Raw genomic sequence first — 21772 nt, forward strand, 5'->3', positions numbered from 1 at the left:
ATTTGTCTCGTCCTTGTTCCTGTTATCTTCAAGAATAGGCCCCAACTGTCTCATTTATTTCTGTCTTATCTTCAAACCCCTTTCTTCTTCACGAAAGCACCAACCTTCAGCTGTGTCTGCACATTCCAGAAGCTACATTGACATCGACTTACTTTATTTTCAGTAAAAAAATGTTTAGCAAGATGAAAAAAAAATGTTAGCGAGGCGTTTTGGCTTACAAGATGATTGAAAACTTTTAATAAAGTGATGATGTTTTTACGCCATGACAAAATGGGAATTTCTAGGAAGTATATTAATTGCAGAAGAAAAGTGCTCCTTCCCCTATACTATCACTGTCAGCACTCCCTGATTTTTCCACCTGTCCAGATCTAAAGGCATCCTCTCAGCAGAGTATCAGGACCTATGTCATTTCCATTGGTCTCTAGTTTTCCTTTCCCCTTACTCCTTCTCTCTCAACCACCCAGGCTGAAGCTTTGAGCATCAGGGAGTTAGAAGCCTGCCCTTGTCTTTCAACAGTCTAATAACCACGTCAGCCACCTGCTTCATTGTGTTTCTATCTATCATTTCCCATCTATCTGTCTTGAAACATTGCTAGCCAGGTTATCCCCTGCGGATGGTGAACCTCATTGGAGGTAGCTTCACCTTAGCATACAGTTGAGGAGTGTGGGTTATTGTTTATTAAACTTTACCATGCTTTCCTTCTGTTTGTTTGCAATGAAGAGAAATTCTGCTGTGTCTGTGCAGCCAGGTCTCTAAGGCAAGCAAGTGGGAGCTGGTGCAGAGGAGCTGTAACCTCCAGCTGCAGGCTTCAGTGGAGAAGTCTGATGGAAGGAGAAGTGCTGCAAGTCACGGGGGCTGATGAGAGAAATGGCCAGGCTGGGGAGGTGAGGAATCAGTTTGCCCATGCAGTGTCTGACCTCCAGGAGGAGCTGGTCCTACCCATCCTGACAGCAGTAGGACACCCACTGCACCAATATCAATTACAGAATGCTGCAATCACTTCTTCTGTAAACTGAAAAAGTAATAAGATAAACTTAAAAATAAAAAAATACTTTTGTATCAAATGCTCAGTGAAATCTTCCCCTTTATGTACACTCTGGAGACCTTTATAATGAGCTATCCAAGACTTGAAGACTGAAGAAAATAATTGGAAGACATGTGGCTTATTGCATTTTAATGAGTCTCATGGTGCATTTGGTGCTGAGACCACGAGCCTCAGATACTGAGAGGAGCCTGAACAAACAGCTGAAGCAGACAACGTCAGAAACAACCCCTACAGTTTCGAGGAGTATTAATGGGTCCCACTGAGGGCCATCACCAACAAAGCCTCCCCAGGGGCTGGTTACAGCAGAAAGTTGGAGGCAGTAATGAGAGGTAGGCAAACACAATGTAAAGGTGGTTCTGATGCTTAGCATACCTTAATGTGTTTAAGACAAAGAGCCAAAGCCTGACCTCCAGCCCCTGGGAAGGGAGATCCTGTCCCTCACACACTGCTCAGGGCTCTTCCTGGGGCAGTGTCATGTGGGAATGTGTGATACCAACTTCAGGACACTTGCAGGTGTGTGACACATATGGGTCTCTCCAGGTTGGGGCAAGGAGGCCATGAGGTCCTGGTGCCATAAGGTTAAGTTTAAGGTTTGTCCTGATAGTCCTGAGTTGCAGATGCAACAACCATAGGCAACAACCATAGGCAACAACCATAGATAGGCAAGGGGGAAAAGACCTTGGCTCTGTTGGGGGCCTTTAGCCTTTCCAGAACTTTAAATTGTCTTTACCACAGGTTGTTCTCAGTGTCCCACACATGTAGTTCTTTCCTTGCAGGCTGTCAACATCATCCTTTCTTCCCCAACTTGCTCTCACCTGAGCATCTCACTACCCTTACTGATCTAAAATAGAATAGACTATTTCAATTGGAAGGGACCTAAAATAATCATCTGTTCCAACTGCTTGACCATTCAGGGCTGACCAATTTAAAGCATGTTATAAAGGGCATTGTCCAAACACCTCTTAAACACCGCCGGGTTTGGGGACTCAACCACCTCTCCAGGAAGCGTGTTCCAGGGTTTGACTACCCTCTCAGTAAAGAAATGCTTCCTCATGTCCAGTCTAAACCTCCCCTAGTGCAGCTTTGAACCATTCCCACGTGTCCTATCACTGGATACCAGGGAGAAGAGATCAGCACCTCCCACTCCATTTCCATTTGTCTCAGAAAGCTACAGAGAGCAGATGTCACCCCTCAGCCTCCTTTTCTCCAAACTAGACAAAACCAAAGTCCTCAGCCACTTCTCATAGGACATTCCTTCCAGCCCTTTCACTGGTTTTTTTGACCTCCTCTAGACATATTCAAGTAACTTAACACCCTTCTTAAATGGAGGGGGTTAGAACTGCACACAGTATTCAAGGTGAGGCCGCACCAATGCTGAATATCCATCCTCCCTGGTTGTTCCTTGGAAGACAAAGCTATGGGATGGTGTAAGAGACTGTGTTGGACTGTGTTTGTCTCGACATTGCTGCTGCACCACTACCACTTCCTGGCCTCAACATCCTGTATACGTGGAGGAATATGCTCTGAAGGAGACAAAATGTCCCCAAAGAAACCACCGTATCTGCCTGAAGCTGGGGAAACACCATCCTTCGTAGCGCCTACCAAGCTGCGCTTGCAAGCGAGGCTGGGTGGGGAGGAAATCAGGGTGAGGAAGACATGTGGAGGCTGAAGGCACCACAGGTCAAATCCCCCACACACACACAATGTCCACTGTAAACACCTGGGCATGCACGCATGGAGGAACACACTGGGTGGTGCGTGTGACAATGAGCTCCATGGAAATGGGTGGACTCTTCAAAGAAATTGTGGGTACTGGGACAATAAAAGGACTGCATACTCTTCTCTTGGTGGAATTCGACATCACCTGAAAGAACTGCATATTCTTCTCTCGGAATTCCCCATCACCTGCACTGAAACTGAGTGAAGGGGCTATCGCTGGATTCATGGTGGTAGTAACTGACCTTGCTGCATGTCCTCTGTTTGCCAGCTTAGTTGTTCTGACCTTTTCTTCTTCTATTACCCCCTGTTACGGAAATAAAGTTTAAAAGCTTGTACAGCATCTGACCTCATTCGTGTCTTAATTTCACTCCTGGGATCATATAAGAACCTGCCCCAATATTGGATCAGGACAGATGGTCCAGACTCGCTCTGGGTGACTTATTGCAGCACAGCACTGCCATTGAGGTGACATTTCTTTCTCTTTGTGTCCATTGTCAACCTCCCAAGCTGCACTTTGTTCCATTATGTCTTTCTCATACTGTTTTCTACTACGATGAAAAGCTCCATCATCTCTGAAACCACCCTTCAAGCATTCTCAGGCCAAACCTTTACTGCCTGGAACCTTTATGCCATTGGGGCAAATATGCATATGTTCCTCAGCCTCTGCACACAGGTCATGTGCTTGAGGCCCCAAACTGCATCTTTGCACACCTTCCCTCAGCACTCTCCACCTCCTCCCAATTCCCACAAAATAGGGAGCTGCACAGAGGGACACATCTGTGTGTGTGGAGCCACAAGAATGCTGAGTTGAAGGGGAAGCTAACTCAAGTTTTCTGGCTTGCCACATTCTTCCTAATGCAATCTCATAGTCAGCTGGCCTTGTTCACGGTGAACATACACCACTGGCTCATATGCCAAGCCCCTCCTAGTGCCCAAGCCCCTCTCCTTACAGACACTGCTCAATTGGTCAAGTCCTCACTGGCCCTGATGCATGAGGTTATTCTTCCCCCCAGTGCAGGACTGGCCGCTTCTCCTTGTAAACATCAAGAGGTTTCTGTTGGCCAAATCCCTGAGTTTCTCAAGGTCCACCTGGACAGGATCTCCATTTGGTTGGCTGTTAATATTTGTGTGCTGATGGCTCAGCCTGATTGAGGTGTGACTTACACAATAACAGCATAAGGAGTCTCAGGATACTACATAAAATAAAAATACAGCTACTAGTTTAATTTCTGGCCCAGGGAAGAATTACCGTGACAACCATCTCTAAAACACCAAAGGAGGTTACAAAGCAAGCAAAACCAGGGCCAATAGAGTAAGGGCATATAAGGGTCGATATGCTAGGCCATGTTAGTGGAAAAATATATACCTATACAGAATCATAGACAATATGGATCCCTCCAGGAGTTGGTCTTAGACCCTCCATTTACCCAGAAGCTGGCCCACATTCTTCTGCCCTCTCCTGCTGACCCCATCAGTTCTCATCTGACTCGGACACTAAAGGAAGCATGCAGAAGGTGGAAGCATGCAGAAGGTGGAAGCAAGGATAGATAACCTGGGAGAAATAAACAAACATTTGTCAAAGCATTCAGGGATGAGGTTAGGAAAGCTTAAGCCCAAATGAAATTGAATGTGGCTAGGGATGTCAAAGACAACAAGGGCTTCAATAAGTACATAGGTGACAAAAGAAAGACTAGGGAAAAATGTGGGCCCACTGCTCAATGAGACAGGGACCTGCTTACAAACACATGGAGAAGAGTGAGGCAATGAATGTTTTCTTTGCCTCAGTATTTATGAGCAAGATGGGCCTTCAGGAATCCCAGGTCCCAGAGATCAGGTTGGAGCAAGGAAGATGTATCCTTGATGTATCAGAACACGGAATACTGACATGATGGTAAACCGGCCAAACTGGCCATGGATTGGTGATACATAAGTCCGTGGGCCTTGATAGGATGCAGCAATGTGCGCTGAGGGAGCTGGCAGATGTCATTTCAAGACCACCCTCGATAATCTTTGATCAATTGTTGTGGCTGGAAGTGCCTGAAGACTGGAGGAAAGTAAATGTCACTCCCATCTTCAAGAAGGGCAAGGAGGAGGAATCAGGGAACAAAAGGCTGGTCAGCCTCACCTTGATCATTCAGAAGGTGATGGAGCAGCTAATCCTGGAAAGCACTTCCAGGCACTTTAAGAACAACAAAATCATCAGGAGTAGTCAGCTTGACTACATGCTTACCAACTTGATAAAGTTCTATGATGAAGTGACTGTCTTGGTAGATGAAGGGAGAGCAGTGGATATTGTCTACCTGGACTTCAGGAAGGCTTTAAATACTATCTGCCACAGGAACCTCGTAGAGAAGCTGTTGATGGATGGGCTGGATGAACAGACTCTGAAGTGGCTGAATGGCAGGACCCAGAGGGTGGTGATTAGCAGGGCAAAATCTATCTGGAGGCCAGCAGATAGTGGTATGCCCCAAGAATCAATACTGGGTGCAGTCCTGTTTAACATTTTTATTAATGAGATGGATGATGGGGCAGTGTTTAATAAGCTAGAGGGTTGTGATGCCATCCAGATGGACCTTGACAAGCTGGAGAAATGAGACAAGAGGAACCTCACGAAGTTCAGCAAGGGGAATTGCAAAGCTCTGCCCCTGGGGAAGAACAGCCCTATGCACCAATGTATGCTGGGGGCAGCCAGCTGGAAATCAGCTTGGCCAGAAAGGTCCTGGGGGTCCTGGTGGACATGAGGTTGAACATAAGCCAGTAATGTTTCCTTGGGGCAAAGAGGGCAAATGGTATACTCAGCTGCATTAGACTAAGTATTGACAAAAGGCACAGAGAAGTGATCCTTCCCTTTATGCAGCACTGGTGAGGCCACCCCTACAATATCGAGTCCAGTGCTGGGCTTCACAAGAGAGACATGGACATACACAAGAGGCATAAAGGGACTGGAGCACCTCACATATGAGGAAAGCCTGAGAGAGCTGGGACTGTTTAGCCTAGAGAAAAGAAGGCTCAGGAGGGAGTTTATTATTGCCTAGAAACACCTGAAGGGAGGGTGAAAAGACAATCAAGACAGGCTCCTTTCAGTGGTGCTCACTGACAGGACCAGAGGCAGTGGGCACACATGGAAACACAGGAGATTCTGAACATCAGGAAATGCTTTTTCACTGTGACCAAGCACTGGCACAGGTTACCCAGGGAAGTTCTGGGGTCTGCATCTTTGGAGCTATTCAAAAGCTATCTGAACACAGTTCTGGGCAACTGGCTCTGGGTCACCCTGGTTGAGCAGGGGGCGTGGACAAGATGATCTCCAGAGGTCCCATTCCAACCTCAACCACTCTGATTCTGTGATTCTGTGAATCCTGTCCTCAGGGATACAAAGTGAATGAGTTCATCCTCAAAATGAGGCTCTTCCCCGTGGGTGCCAGGACTCAAACTAATATAGGGATATTCCAGAAATATTCTCAGAAATTTGCCAGGCATTGCAGAATCACAGACTCACAGAATCACAAACTAGGTGAGGTTTGAAAGTACCTCTGGAGATTGTCTAGTCCAACCACCCTGCTCAAGTGGGATCAGGTAAAGCAGGTTGCCCAACATAGTGGCTAGTTTGGTTTTGAAAAATTTCCAAGGATGGAGACCCCACAACACCTTGGGGCAGGCTGTTCAAGTGATCAACCACCCTCACAGTAAAAAGTGTGCTTTCTTTTGTTCAGACAGAGCATCCAGTGTTTCATTTTGTGTCATTGCCTCTTGTCCTGTCAATGGGCATCACTGAAAAGAACCTGGCTCTGTCTTCTACACACCCTCCTTTCAAATATTTGTACACAGTGATGAGATCCCCCTTGAGCCTTCTTGTCTCCCTGGTAAAGCGACACAGCTCAGAGCCCTCTTCAGCTCTGTTTTGCTTATTATGAGGTACCTTCTCTTCTCATCATGCAAGACCTTTTCCTTGAAACCCTATCCACCACTTGCTCACATGATTGTTGGCCTCTCATCATCACTTCCACTTTAAAGACTGCTTACCAGGTTGTCCTGCCTTTTACCAAAGATACTTTTGCCCCACTTCATCAGGTGAATCCCATCTCTTCCAAACAGGTATTGATCCTTGGATGGGGTCTCAAGGTCTGACACCAGCTGCATAACCAATTTTCTACCTGCAAGGTCTGTCCTCTTCTCCTCAAAACTTTACCCCTAATCAGCAGGATTGAGAAGACCACCTGTGCCCCCACGTCCTGAAACATTGTGCCCAGAGTCACATAGTCATGCCTTATATTTTCCAGGTCTCCTAAATGTCCTGGTTTGAGTGAGTGGTGGGGTTTTTGGTAGCAGGGGAGGGGGCTACAGCAGTGACCGCCTGTAAGAAGCTTCTCAAAGCTCCTCTGGCTCAAAGTTGGACCCGCCTTTGCACCAAGGCTTGGCCAATTAGCTGCGCCTCTGTGATAATGTATTTAAGAATGGGATCCTGGGAGGAGCTGTGGGAGTTTTGAGGAGAAATTGTGAGGAGAACATTTGTGCAAATACAAAGGTCAGTGAAAGAAAAAAGAAGGCGGCAGGGAGGTGTGCCAGAGCAGACACTCCCCCGTATCCTGTGGTGAGAAGGCAGTGCTGCACCCCTGTTGCCACCCATGGAGGTCTACGGTGGAGCAGATACCAATTTGTGGCTTGTGGAGGGCCCCACACTGGAGCAGGTGACTGCGCCTGAAGAAGGACGGGACCCTATGGGAAGAAGCCCCTGCTGTTGTAGTTTGGGACTGGAAGGTCTGCAACATGCAGGGGTGACCCACACGCCCAAGGGAATGACTCATGTCAGAGTTAGTTTCTGGAGGGCTGTCTCTTGTGAGAGTGGGACCACGCTGGAACAGGGGAAGAATGCCAGAACTTCATCCCCTCCGAGGTGGAAGAAGTGACAGGACTGACCTCACACCCCCATTCCCTGCCCCTTGCACCACTGGCAGAGAGGCGGTAGAGATATCAGGGACAAAGCTGAGCCCAGGAAGAAGGGAGGGGTGGGGAAAGGTGTTTTCAAGATGTGGTCATGCTTCTCACTGTCCTACTCTGTCTGTTAAGTGTTGTTGTTGTTAGTGTTTGAATTAAATTGATGTTCTTTTTCTTCCCCTAATGAGTCTGGTTTTTGCCTGTGCCTTAATGGATGATGTCATCCCTCCTTGTCCTTATCTCAGATTCCTGGGTCTTTTGCTTCCCTCCTTCTCAGTGCTGGGGGGAAAGGGGGGAGTGAGTGGCTGCATGGTTTTCAGTTGCCCTCTGAGCTCAAACCACAACACTAAGGCAGTATCAGCTGTGGTCATGTAGAAGAGCCACAGAGGGCAATAGTCCAAGCACCAGACAAGCTTCAGCAGCCTCTCAGCAATGTGCCCTTTGATCAAGGACAGCTGACAGAGTTCATTAGAAGCTGCTAGAGCTTGTCAGCAGCTTTTCAGAAGTCATGGTCTCCTCTGACTATCCTTACCTGACAGCAGGAGGCACCTTGAACTTCCTCAGAGGGTTTTCTGGATCTCCAAGATCCAGGTTTACCAAGGCTATCTGTCAAAGTCCCCAGAAGACTGTGCTGAGTTTGTGTGTGTGGTGAGGGTTTTGTTAGTGAGGGAGGGGCCTACAGTGGTGGCCCCCGTGAGAAGCTTCTCTGAGCTCCCCCAGCTCCAAGCCAGACCTGTCTCTGTGCCAAGGCCAAGCCAATTAGCGATGGTGGCTGCCCCTCTGTGATAACATATTTAAGAAGGGAAACCTGGGGGAAAGGGGTTGGAGTTATGAGGAGGAGTTGCGAGGAGGACACCTATGCAAATACTGAGGTCAGTGGAAGGAAGGAGGAGGAGCGAGGGGGAGGTGCGCCAGAGCAGAGACTCTGGTGAGCGGGCAGGCTGTTTCACTGCAGCCCATGGAGGACACCACGCCAGAGCAGGTGACTGCGCCCAAAGAAGGCTGGGACTCTGTAGGGAGAAGAAGCCCTCGTTGTTGAATTTCAGTGCTGGGAGGATTGTAACATGTGGGAGGGACCCATGCTGGAGCATCTTGGGAAGAGCTGCATCCCATTGGAAGGACTCATATCGTAGAAAGTTCATGGAGGACTATCTCCAGTGAGAGGAACACCACACTGGATCAGGGGAAGAATGTGAGGAGTCCGCCCCCTGAGGAGGAAGGAGCAGTGGGACTGAGTGCAACCCCCATCCCTTGCCCTCTGTGCTGCAGGGGATGGGAGGTAGAGAAATCAGGAGCAAAACTGAGCCTGGGAAGAAGGGAGAAGTGGACGAAGGTGTTTTTAAGATGTGGTAATACTTCTCACTGTCCTACTCTGTCTGTTAAGTGTTGTTGTTGTTAATGTTTCAATTAAATTGATTTTCTTTTTTCTTCCCCAATGGAGTCTGTCTTTTGCCCATGACTGTAATGGGTGAGTCATCCCTCTATGTCCTTATCTCAATTCCCAAGCCTTTTGCTTTATTTTCTCCTTGCCATTCCTGAGGGGGAAGGGGTGAGTCAGTGGCTGCATGGTGCTCAGTCACCCTCTGGGCTCAAACCATCAGTTGGGGTGAATTCAGTGTTGATCCTGGTGTGAGCAGGAGGTTGTTACTGAGATGTCCCAAGGTCCCTTCTAACCTTAACGGATCTGCGATTCTGTCATCGCTGATGATAGCTACTGCAGTTTGAAGGGAGGTTGCTGCAAGTATACTTGAAATTACAAGACCTCCTGACCTTGTTAATGTATAGAAACCAGTAACATTATTTTTATGCAATGTATATATTTATATTCTTTTCCTAGCTACCCCCTGTAGTCTTACCTGTTTGTAAAACATCTTGAAACCTGTAACTCCTTGCCTAGTGGAGATAAGACAGGCCTTGTACAGTCTGGTAAAGTCCCTGAGTACATCCCTGATAACAGGGACCTAAAAACAAGCACCTGAGAAGACGCCAGTGTCAAGAAAAGCGACTGAAAGCGGGTTTAAACCAACCCCCTCGGAACAAACAGGAGCCGAAGGAGGGATGAGGTCACTCCATGACCATGTATGGACACGGGAAACCTAAAGTTCAGCTAGTGGACAGTGTGAGGAAGACGATGTGGACCCCCAGGAGGGGGGGAAGACCCTCACTCTTTTTTTACTATGCATGGTCAGACTATGTAAACGAATTCTGAGAACCCATTAACATAAGACTGTCTTTTCCAGGAAATCTGATGCATATGTATGCTTTTTGTGTATATTAGTCAGAGTGTTTTGTTAGTAGTTGAAGCACTCATGGTGGAGCGATCCCCAGTGCTGCCCAGCGCTGCAATAAAGAATCCCTGCTGAACAGTTATACTGAATTCTGACTGTGGAGTGAACCTCTTTGTTTTGGGTTCTTGCAGTCATGAATTCTTCAACTTCATGTGGATTAGCGCCAAGCATGGCATCCCTAGCAACAGTCTCTCCTAATGGCATGATGTTGCCTCTTGGACCTGAAAATTTTTATGTTTAAGCAGGTGTTTGACATAAAAATGTGTTGTCTGTTGGTCTCAGGTCTCAGGTAAGACGTAGATTTCAGTGGAGGTAATGTGGACTTAATATACAGAGGAGGAATGTGGTTTGCTTTTTATTTAACTCTGCCTTCCTTTGGTTTTGTTTGTTGGCAATTAAGAAACATCCTTCTGCGTCTGTGTGCAGCTCGTTCTCTAAGTAAAACAAGTGGGAATTGCTGCCAATAGGCTAAAACATGCAGCTACAGACTTTACTGGAAAATTTTCAGATTTGAACAAGGCTGATGTAAATCCCTGGTGGCGGATGAGAGAAATAATGGGGTTGGGGGTAGGGAATAAGACTGACCATATGTTGTCAGACATAAAGGGTCTGAAATCACACTCGTCACAGCTAACGTACATCTAACTGCAGTCAGTGTAGTCCTGCCAGCTCAGTATTAGAACTTCTATTTCAGTCCAAATCATTTAATTCACACTACCTCCATCTTCTCTCTGACACTGTCTATTGTGTGACACAAGTGTCCTGGCTCTTCAGGCAGGATGGGCAAAGTTTTGACGCTGGAAGTAGAGATTTTCCCCTTGCTGGAAATGTGAAGGCAACACACTTGAGCTAAGGGGCCCAAAAAATCCAGCTTCCCACAAGTCCAACATAAAAAAGCATCCCATAGGCTATGAGACTTTACTGACAGAATTTTTGAGTCCAGACCATACAGCTTCACCTATTTTTTCCTGTCTCTTTGGAACATGGCTCTCAGCATTTATGCATTGAATGTCTTTTGCCACTCTAAAACTATTTGAAAAAGTAGCCCAGTGGGGTTTTTTAGCCCAAATGCATATGCAGCATTGAAGCCAGTTTCCATATATGGAGAAGCTTTGCCCGATATCTGCTCTAAGAGGGCAAATACCTTGGACTGCAACTGGAAATAGGTGAAGCTGTGGAGATAAATGTGTTTCTTCAGACTGTATTTGGTATGCATACAGTACAAAAAGGTTGTGAAGGTGAATGAGCATGAAAGAAACAGGAAAACTGTCCATCCAGTGGAGCTCTGCAGAAGGAGGATGGAGTTGTACATAACATGAGAGGATACCAGTGGGATTAGCACAGAAAATTTTAAAGGGAAAGTTTTGTAAAGGAATATCATGACATTACCCAGCTAAAATATAGTGACTGGGCAGTGTGCTGAAGTGATGGGGAGAAGTGTCCTGGGGTAAAAATCTTTAATAAGAGAAGGTTGGAAAGACTTGGATGGCAGAGATTTGAAGCAGTCCTGAGCAGACTGAGCTTTGGAGCCAAGGTAAGATAAAGCTCTCAAGTATGGTATTAGTGGTACTATTACTAACAGTAGCAGCACAGTGCCGTAAGGGAAGTCCATCTTATTCTTCATGATGATGAAGAATATTCATCATCTTATTCTTCATTCATGACTAACCAGGTTCATTTTGTTCCCAACATCCATTTTTAATTGACAAAATAGCTATAAGTTCTCAGTAGTTAGCCTCTGGCATGAAGTCATTAAAACATTACTTTTTCTGTCACTGTTATCTCTTTATTATTTAAAGATTATACCTCTTAGAGGAGGTCTGAAATCATTCCTGCTCAATCTCTTTTCATTCTATTTTCCGGAGCGAGGGAGAGGTCAAATAGGCAAGTTGTTTCTTTTTTTGCCAAGAAGACCAAGGGAAAGATCCCAGATTAGTGCAAAGGAAAAAGGAAACCTAAATTTTCATGTAGCGCACACTGACACAACACCATTGCCTACATTTCCAGTCTGAATCCTAACCGCAGCAGGGATCAAGGAAGCTCTGAGGTCCCTTCATCTGCCTTGCATTTCAGCATGTAAAATGAAATTAACCTAGTCAAAAAGTGTGGTTTAATTCTCTTCACAGCCTAAAGTACTGCAAGGGTCAGGAGACAAGTCAGAACACCCAAAGAAGAATCACACTTATCTGGACAAAACCTTAAGTGTTCCTGGGAATCTCAGGAAGCATGGCATACCAATTCCTGTGTTCATGGAGCTGATCAAATGCCTCATCTTTGTTTCTGCAGTGTTGGCTTCAATGCCTGGCTCATGTGCAGACTGTAAATGGTTGCAGATATTTATTGAGCAACCTCCTCAGACCTCAGAGATGGCCCTGCTTGGAACTAAAGGTAGGAATAGAGACCTCCTGAGCAGACAGCCATTCCACTCTGAGTGTTCCCATGAGTTTTGCTGGTGAGACCCTCACTTCCAGATGAATCCCTTCTCCTGGGGCACACTGAAGGGTTGGTGGGAAAGGGCCTGCTGGGGGTCTCTGGTCCAGCCTCCCACCAAAGGGTGGGCTATCACCAACCCCAGGGTCAGGATGGCTGTGAGTTTGTGAAGCTGAATCCTGAAACCTTCAAAGATGGAGATCACATGGTGTTCTGCTGCAGTGAAGCATCACCCTCCTGGTCAGTTTTTCTTAAGGCCCAGTGTGAAACTCCCAGGAGGCAGTTTGTGGCTGTTGTCTCTGCCATGCCATCTGCCACTGCAGAAGACTTTGGCTCCATTATAATCTCTCCAGGAAAGTGTCAACTGCTTTTAGACTGCCCTGTGCCTCCCCTTCAGCAGACTAAAGAGGCCCAGTTGCCTCAGTCTCTCCACACAGTTCATGTGCTTCAGGCCCCTAACCCTATCATGATAGACTTCTTCTGAACCTTCTCCAGTTTCTTCATCCTCTATTAGTAATGGGAAACCCACTGGCTCATATGGCACCCATCATAACTCCCATGCCCTTCTCTCCAGGACACTCCTCAGTCACGTCACTGCCTATCCTGATGCACAAGGTTATTCTGCTCCCCCTGCAGATCTTGCACCCTTGACCTTGTAAAACTTCAGGATGTTTCTGTTGACCAAATCCACAACTGTGTCAAGGTCCCTCTGGACTGAAACTCCAACATGGCGGCATTTGAGGTTTGTGGGACAATGCCTGAACCAAGGTAAGAATATGAGCAGTTGCAGGGCACTACAGGAAATGAACAAGAATTATGTGCTTAATGGAATTGCTACACAAGGTGGAAAATACTCCAGCAACCAACTCAGAAATACCAAAAGAGGATACAAAACAAGAAATGCTTTGCCAATAGGGAAAGGATTAACAGGGTAGGATGTTCTTTTTGGAGGGTAATAAGACAGTGACAAAAGAACTTCTGTGGGAGGAATGAAAAGGGAAGCAAAGGATATGATCAGGGTTGTTCGGGGGCACCTGTGAAGCAGCCCTGCACCTGAAGTAAATTAGTTCTGTGGTCAGCGAGAACCTGAGATCTTTCCCTAATTTGAAAGCATGAAGGGGAAGGAAGGACAGCATCATTCAGACTGGAAGGGACTTCAGGAGGTGTCTTGACCAACCTCAAATCAGGGTCAAACCAGATTATTCAGGACTTTAACCAAACAAATCTTGGTCATTTCTAAGATAGAGCCAATGCACACTCCCTGTGAAACAGTGACCAGCACTTGACTATCCTTATGCTAGAGAAGTTTCTCCCTGTAGGTAGCCTGACCCTCTCTTATTTCAGCCCATTGCCTCTTGTCCTTATTCCTTCTATCACAGATGTGAGCATGACTCAGTCTGCCTGGGAACTGTGACATGTTGCTGCACATTCCCCAGATCTTTCTTTCTCCAGGCTGGATATTCCCTCAGCCTTTCCTCAAAGATGAAGTTCTCCAACTCATGACCAACTGGGGATCCTTTGCTTAACCCACTTCTTGTGGTGTAAGCCTGGCTGGCAGCTCAAGCACCACAGAGCTGCTCACCCACTCCCCAACAGTGGGATGGGGGAGAAAATTGGAAGGGCAAAAGTGAGAAAACTTCTTCCAGCCCTGACAAGCCCAGATCCCCCAGCCTCTCCTCACAGGCAAAGTGCTCTAGCCCCTTACTACCTTGTGGTCCCTCTGCTAAACACGCTCCAGCTTGCTGACATCTTTCCTGTACTGGGGATCTGGAATTCGGACATAGTAACCTGGATAATCCCTTCCCTCAATCTCCTGGCCATGCTCCTGGTCATACAGCCCAGGATGCTACTGGCATCCTTTACTATTCAGAGCACATAGTTGCCTCCTGTCCAGCTTCCTGACCACTAAGGGGATTCCAGCAGGATTCTCCCAAGTAGGCAGAGCCCAGACTATTCCATTGCAAGGGTTAGTTTCCTCAGGGACATAAACTAGCATTTGTCGTTGGGGGATTTCATGAGGTTCCTGTTAATACAGGCTCTCCTTCTTGAACCCTCTCCCTGAGCACAGAGGCCCAGAGACCTTTACAGTAAAGACTCAGGCACAGAAGGCATTGAGTTCCTCAACCCCACCGTGTCAGCTGTTATTAAATGACCCTCCCTGTTCAGCAACAGCCCTGCATTTTCTTTGTTGAGCCTTGGTCTCTGAGTCAGGGTTCAGAGTCTCCTCTTTGCTCTTGACATTTCTTGTAACCACTAACTACAGGTGAGCTTTGCCTTCCCTTCAAACATGTCTCCACAATAAAGGCAACTAAATAAATTAAAAATAAATTTCTTCTTTGTAGCTCTACCTTGCTGTCACTTCCTGGCAGCTGCTTCTTGGCCCCTGACAATGCCCTGTCCCTGTGCTGGCCCTGCCCCACTGCCCCACACATGGTCATACAGCCCAGCTATGTAGGCACAGCATGGGAAAGGGTGCATTTAGGGGTGGGGAAATAATTTCTGTTTCTCACAGAAATGTCCCACATTGCCTCTTGTCTTCTCAAAGCTAACTTAATTTCTGTTTGTCTCTGACTAAGCATGCCATGAGGAGCTTAGACTTCAGCCAATGGGCTTCCCAGGAGTCAGACTTGCTCTACAGTGGCTGGTACACAGAGGCAGCAAAAAGCCCCATATATCACAGAGGTCACTGAGAGTATACACTCTGGGCTGAGTGCAGGAGCCTGGATGCAGTGACCCTGTGGGAACACTCACCATGTCCTGCAAGGAGAGATGACATCAGCAGTCAGGCCACCTGCCTCTGGAAAAATGCCCTGGGAGGAATTTCTCTTTACTGGCTTTGCCCTTCTGAACAAAGATGTCTGGGTCTGGATCTGAATCAGACCATACCCTTCCATCAATTTACCTTCTGCCCTTCAACTGCAGATGTGATCAGGAGAGAGGGGCAGTTGGGGACTTCTGCTAAGTGCACATTCTCCCTCAAGTGAGGTGGACCCGTCATGGAGGAAGGCTACTCAGCATGTTCCCACCCAGTGCTTCAGATGGTGGGCTGTAGCACAGGGGCTTGGTGACATCCTTCCTACATATTGCATTCTATTCTATTCTACTCTGTTCTATATGACCTTGTCACATCGGGAGGATGGAGGCAGCAAAAATCCTCAACATTTCGATTGCTCTCAACATGAACACTCATGAGTCCTGGGAGACCCTGGTGGGTTGACAAAGACACACATGGGGTGTTGCCTTTATATAGTCTTTCTTATGCATGCGCAATAGGTTGTTCCAGAAGGTTCTCATTTTCTCTGGTTTGTACCTGCACAGTTAGGCAAGTCGTGTCTCTGGACAACAACAGGAGGGAGGGGAAAAGAAATGGCCCACTGGCCACCTCTGCAGAGCTCAACCCGTTTCTCCCCCACAGGGCATCCCACTTGGTTGTTTGAGACATCCTCTTTATGAACAGTTTCTTGTTTACAAATAGTTTGTGACACTCAGGCAGGGGGAACTTCAAGAGGGCAGAGGGGACCCAAATGGTGCAGAGGACATAGGCAGGCTGGAACATGCCCAAGGGCTATGGCCCCCTCCTAGGAGGTCACCAAGGGGCCCTTGAAGCAAATCTTGTAATATACAAAGAAGAACCCAGTCCTGTGAACCAAACTAGGAGACACCTGCATCCAAGCCCAGGCCTGCAGCATGGTCATGCAGGGTTACTGGGGTAGACTCTGAGTTTTTCTCGGTGCTACAAGGCACAGGCAATGCTGTCTGTGAACACGGAAAACCAGGACAAAATGTCACCTTCAGAAGAATATGTGCATGGAGATAATATGGAAAAGACCCAAAGGGGATGCCAAAAAAGACCATGTGAAACAGAGCAACTAGCCAATGAGCCCATGAACAGTAAACTGGATTTCAAGGTGCCAAACAGAGAGTTAGGGTGGTGGTGGTGGGGAACTTCCTTTCCCCATGGTGGTGGCGGATCTCATAGCTAACTGTAAGACTGCTGTTGGGTGCAGGCTGGTGCTGTATTTCCTTGTCCTTAGGTTGATGACCTGACTGAATGTTTCAAAAAGCTCTGGGTGGCTGAGTGAGGGGAGAAATCAGATATGTGCTGGGACTTGTTCAGGTCCACCTGAACCACACCAGCCAAACCCCTGCTGTGTGCATGTCATGTCAAAGGGTGGGGAAGGGAGTGGTGATGGTATTGAATGCTGTAGGACCTGAGCAAGTTGTACACAGTATGGAATAAGGGGTGGAGATTGTACTAAGTCTGGCTGGGATGGAGTTAATTTTCTGCTTAGCAGTCCCTATGGTGTTGAGCTTTGCCTTGGTGGTCAAAACTGTGTTGATAACACACTGACATTGTAGCTGTTGTTGAGCAGTGCTTGCACAGTGTCAAGGCCACCTCTGTTTCTCACTCTGCCCTAACAGTGAGGAAGCTGGGGGTGGCAAGAGGCTGGGAGGGGACAAAGCCAAGACAGCTGACCCCAACTGACCAAAGGGATATTCCACACCGTATGACATCATGGTCAGCGATAGATCTGGGAACTGGGGGAGTAGAAAGTGTTCTTGGAAGTATCCTTTGCTCAGAGACTGGCTGGGCATCGATTTCCTGCTGTGAACGATTACCGCTCTACTTATTAAACTGTCTTTATCTCAGCTCATGAGATTTCTTCCCTTGCTTTTGTCCTTCCAGTTTCCTCCTCCATCCCTCTGGTGAGGAGTGAGCAAGTGACTGGGTGGGGGCTGCCACATGGGGTCACCCCACCACATGAGCACATAGCAAATATGTTGGTATGTGCTTGTGAGGTCACTGATACCTGGGTAGATCATAGGCTGGGAGCTTGCACATGGCTTGTGTAAGTGGTTGTGAGATTACCAATACCTGAGTGGCTGATAGGCCAAGCACATGTACATGACTTGTGTAAGAGCTTGTGAGGTCACTTGTGCCTTCATATCTGGTAGGGGAGCAGGTAGCAAGTGTGGTGGTCAGGTCACTAGTGCCTGAGTAGCTGATAGGCAAGAGGGAGACACATGGATTTGGTACGTACTTGTGATGTCACTTTTGGCTGATAGCTGATAGGCCAGGACCAGATGCATGGCCTGTATAGGTGCATGTGAGGTCACTGGAGGCTGAATATCTCAACAGCAAGTACATGGCAAATGGGTGTATTGTGACTTGTGAGGCCACTGGTGCATGATTAGGCAGGAACTGATAGGGCAGGAGTAGGCATCTGGAATTGTACTGGTTTTGGCTGGGGTAGAATTAACTTTTGATTCATTTAGCGAGTAGTGAGCAAGCGACTGTGTGGGGCTTAGCTGCTGGCTGGGGTTAAACCATGACAGGTATGTGTAGGTTGTTTTGAGGTCATTGTTGCCTGAGCAGCTGATAGGGCAGGAGAAGGCCCATGGCTTCTGTCTGTGCTCATGAGGTCACTCACATCTGAGTAGCTCATAGGCCTGGAGTAGGTCCACAGCATGTGTAGGTGCTTATAATGTCCCTGCTGCCTGAGTAGCTAATAGGGCAGAAGCAGCCCCATAGTTGGTGTCAGTGGTTTGAGGTCATTGGTGTCTGAATAGCCAATAGGCCAGGAGCAGGCCAATATCAGATGTAGATGTTATGACCTCACCTGTGGCTGAGTATTAGATAGGCCAGGAGCATGCACATGGCTGTGTGTGAACTTGTGATGTCACTGGTGCCTGAGTAGCTGATAGGCCAGGATCTGGCATATTGCTTGTGTAGGTGCATCTGATGTCACCAAAATAATATTTAGACCATGCCTAAATACGCTTTTTTGGAAGAACCATCATCATCAGGAGTCCATACGCCGCATACACGTGACAGTATAACTCATGAGCACACAGCGGCGGCCATAGGAGGGTGTAAGGTCACGTCACTGATGTCACCCCACAGCCATGGGGCTCAGTGCAGAGCAACTGTGTGCATCAGAGGGGCATCACAGGGGATGGGAGCTGCCTGACCTTGGTTTGCGAGGCTGAAGGAGCAGTCCCTGCAGCCCTGGTGGAGCAGTCAGGGTGGGGGTGGCTCGGGGGCACTGCAGGGATGTGCTCAGGCATGGCGCCAGGAGGAAACCACAGACTTCCTGCCTGGGTGATGTGGAGGGAGTGCTGTGAGGCCACGTGGGCTGTGGTTTATGCACCTGCAAGAACCAGCTCCCGATCTGCCCATGGGGAATAAGGGCCCCTTGGTGACATACAGAGAGTTAGGGACACATCTGAGCCTTTGGGCTGCATGTCTGCTGCCAGGGCAGGGGTATGTCCCAGCTTTTTCCTGTGAGGGACCCACCAGGGAGGGACAGGTGAGTCAGCACTCCTGGGATGGAGCTCTTGTCCTGGCCAAGGACTTTTCCCAGCTGCTGCTCCCTGTATAGCAGGATCTGTAGCAGGGGCAGGGGTGTTTCCTTTCCACACTGACACAGACCCTGGTGCAGTCCCAGCTCCATGGTTCCCATTACATGGGGATGGCTGGACACTCACTTGCACCTTAGGCTCTTGTATGTGCCTGGCATAGGAGATGCTCAGTGCTCCTGGTCCACACAGCAAGGTTCAAGTGGTGAAAAAGCTGTTTCCCCCCCTACAACCAGCCCTGTCCTGTGACACCCCCCACCACAGTGACGTGACACCTGCAGTGGAGCCATCCCTCATATATGGTCATGAATGGCGCTGGAGAAGTTCATTGGAGGGCTAGGCTGTGTCGGAGGGGAGATAGCTCCTGATAATGTCTAAAAAGGGGCTGCTGCTGCTTCGATTGGTTCCTCCTGCAGCTGGGTGGGCATCTGCAGAGATATATTGGCCTCCTGTTGTTGCTGTCCCTGTGAGTTCCTGGGAGCTGTGGCAGGGAGTGGGGCGCAGAAGCGACGTGCTGGCAGGGCAGAAGGGTCAGGATGGGGACAGAGGAACTTCTGTTTCCTGTGCTGAGGCTACTCTTCTGGGTGCAGCTGTGCAGGGGTAAGTGCTGGTTACCTTGTCCCGCAGCCTGGAGCCAGCAGGCACCAGTGGGATCATTGATATTCCTCTGGGAATGTGGTTTCTTTTCAGGTACCCCTGAGATGAGGGTCAGAAGGTGCTAAAGTCCATTGACTCTATGGCTTTCTCTGTGCCTCTCTGGGTGGGAGAGGGTATTTCTGTTTTCAGGGCTCCTATGTTTATGGCAGCCCTTGCCTGGCTGCATTTATAGACACCTGATCCTGGGGTACCCTTTTCGGGCAACTTGTTCCTGAGGACTGTGCCCCTGGAGCTGGGGGTGGCCCAGCTGGTGACAGAAGCACTCAGCAATCCCCAGGGCACAGTGCCTCGGAGGGTTTGTGTCCTGCTCACTGCCTCTTGGCTCCAGGGGACCCTCGCCTCAGGAGGGTAGTTTGTACCCTGCAGAGGGGAGGGGACTGGGGCATCTGCACTCACATATGGCAGAGAGTTTTCTTCCTGAAGGTCCCTGGCAAACACAGGACCTGGGCTACCACCCGGGGCAAAGAGGGGAAGTGGGTTCAGGGGGATTCATAGGATCATCTTGGTGCTCCTTGGGGACATGGAAAGCCCTGGGGGTGGGGGTGGGTAGTTCCTGGGGCATGTGGTGGAAGGGGGAGCTGTGATGCTGGGGTCACAGGGGTTTTCAGGGGCTCCTGGTCTGAGGAGGAGTGGGTGCCCTGTTCAGAGACTGGGGGTACAGCATGTGAGTGGGCATTAGCAGGGGGCAGGGGGCTGTTGGGGTGGGAGGAGGTGCTGAGGGCTGTTGGGTGGTGAATGGCCAGCAGGGCCAGAGCTGGACACCCCAGCCCTGCACAGCACATGGGAAGAGGAGGGATGCCCTCACTGCCCCAAAGACAGCCCAGAGGTAAGAGGGCTTCTACCCTGGTGCCTGTGACATGGCCTGGGTAGGGGAGACTCCCAGATCCACTGTCTAGGGCTTAGCACTCTTCTGACTGATCCCATGTTGATTTTTGAAGTGGCTGCAGAGGTGAGACTGGAGGATGGTGATGGGCGCTGTGCTGGGAGAGTGGAGGTAAAACACCAGGGCCAGTGGGGCACTGTGTGTGATGACTTCTGGGACGTGAAGGATGCTGCAGTGGTTTGTAGGCAACTGAGCTGTGGGTCTGCTCTCAAAGCTTATGACAAAGCACACTTTGGGGCAGGATCTGGCCCCATTTGGATAGACGTTCTTCATTGTCATGGCAACGAGTCTGCCCTGTCTGATTGCGTGCACAGTCGATGGGATCAACAAAACTGTAATCATGGTGAAGATGCTGGAGTGACTTGTTCAGGTAAGGGGTCAGCTCGTTCCCCACATTTGGGTCTAGGACAGGGAAAGGGACCTGGCTGTGTCCTCAGGGAGAAATAGATGGTTGCTAGAGCTTGGCCTGGTGGAGAAGGGTCACAGTGCTGGGCTGGTGTCCCCAGTCCCTGGGGAAAGACCAATGGGAGCCCACCCCCAGTACCCACAGCCTGCCCTGAAGTGGCTCAGGCCACCCTTGCTTGGTGCCTGGGGCTGGGAGATGAATCCCCCTCCCTGCCAGATGGTGTCTGTTGGTTCCCATCTTTCTCCTCCCATTCATCCAGACCTGTCTGGCATAGCCAGGGGACAGGTCCCACCATGCCAGCCAGCAGTAGCTCTGGGGAAGGGCGCAAGACAGCTTGGGACTTTTGAGTTGTGCCCCCTGGCAGACAGGAGTCCCTCAGCCTAAGCAAAGGGGGTGTTCAGAGGAGAGGAGTGCTGGCCTTGGGCACTGGAGCAGGGTGGCACATGGCACCTCCTTTCTCTCCCAGGGTCGCCCCACGAGAGCCATCCCAGGGGGACACAGTTCTGTGCAGGCAGTAATGACCTATCCTGCCTACCCCAGCCCCTGGCTGCCCTGTGCCACCGGGGCTTTGCCAGCACTTGCACTATCCTTGGTGTCTGCCCCTGCACTGGGAGCTTGTGTCAGCCCAGGGCTGCTCCACTGTCCACGCTCCTGTCCTCTGACCAGCTGTTGGACAGGGGGGTGCGTGCCTGGCAGTGCACTCTGGCCCTGGCTCCCTGGGCAGGCACCAGAGCAAGGTGCTGGTACAGGCACCGACTGCAGATATATCTGTGCCACACCTGCATCCTGTGACATGTCCTATCTTGCAGAAGTGCCCCAAGAGACCGAGATCCCCTGAAAGAGGCTGTGTTTCTGGTAGCTCCAAAAGGTTCCTCAGCCTGGCCCTCAGCTCAGCGGGCAGAGCAGGCTGCAGCAGTCAGCAGCGCCTGGGCCCGTCTCCCTGGGCCTGTTTCCCTGTGTACCAGATGCTGCAGTGCCTGGGCCCAGTGACAGGAAGCCTGAGCTCTCTGGTGCAGCAGCAGTTTGTCTGAGCAGTGCCTGAAGCTGAG

General features: G+C 49.2%; 1 pseudogene; it reads left to right on the forward strand.

Annotated features, from left to right (window-relative positions):
* The first annotated feature begins 15553 nt into the window (after positions 1 to 15553).
* On the forward strand, positions 15554 to 21754 carry LOC141948969 (scavenger receptor cysteine-rich domain-containing protein DMBT1-like; annotated as a pseudogene).
* The last annotated feature ends 18 nt before the right edge of the window (positions 21755 to 21772 follow it).

The sequence above is a fragment of the Strix uralensis genome, chromosome 12 (genome assembly GCF_047716275.1).
Source record: "Strix uralensis isolate ZFMK-TIS-50842 chromosome 12, bStrUra1, whole genome shotgun sequence".
Lineage (NCBI taxonomy): Eukaryota > Metazoa > Chordata > Aves > Strigiformes > Strigidae > Strix > Strix uralensis.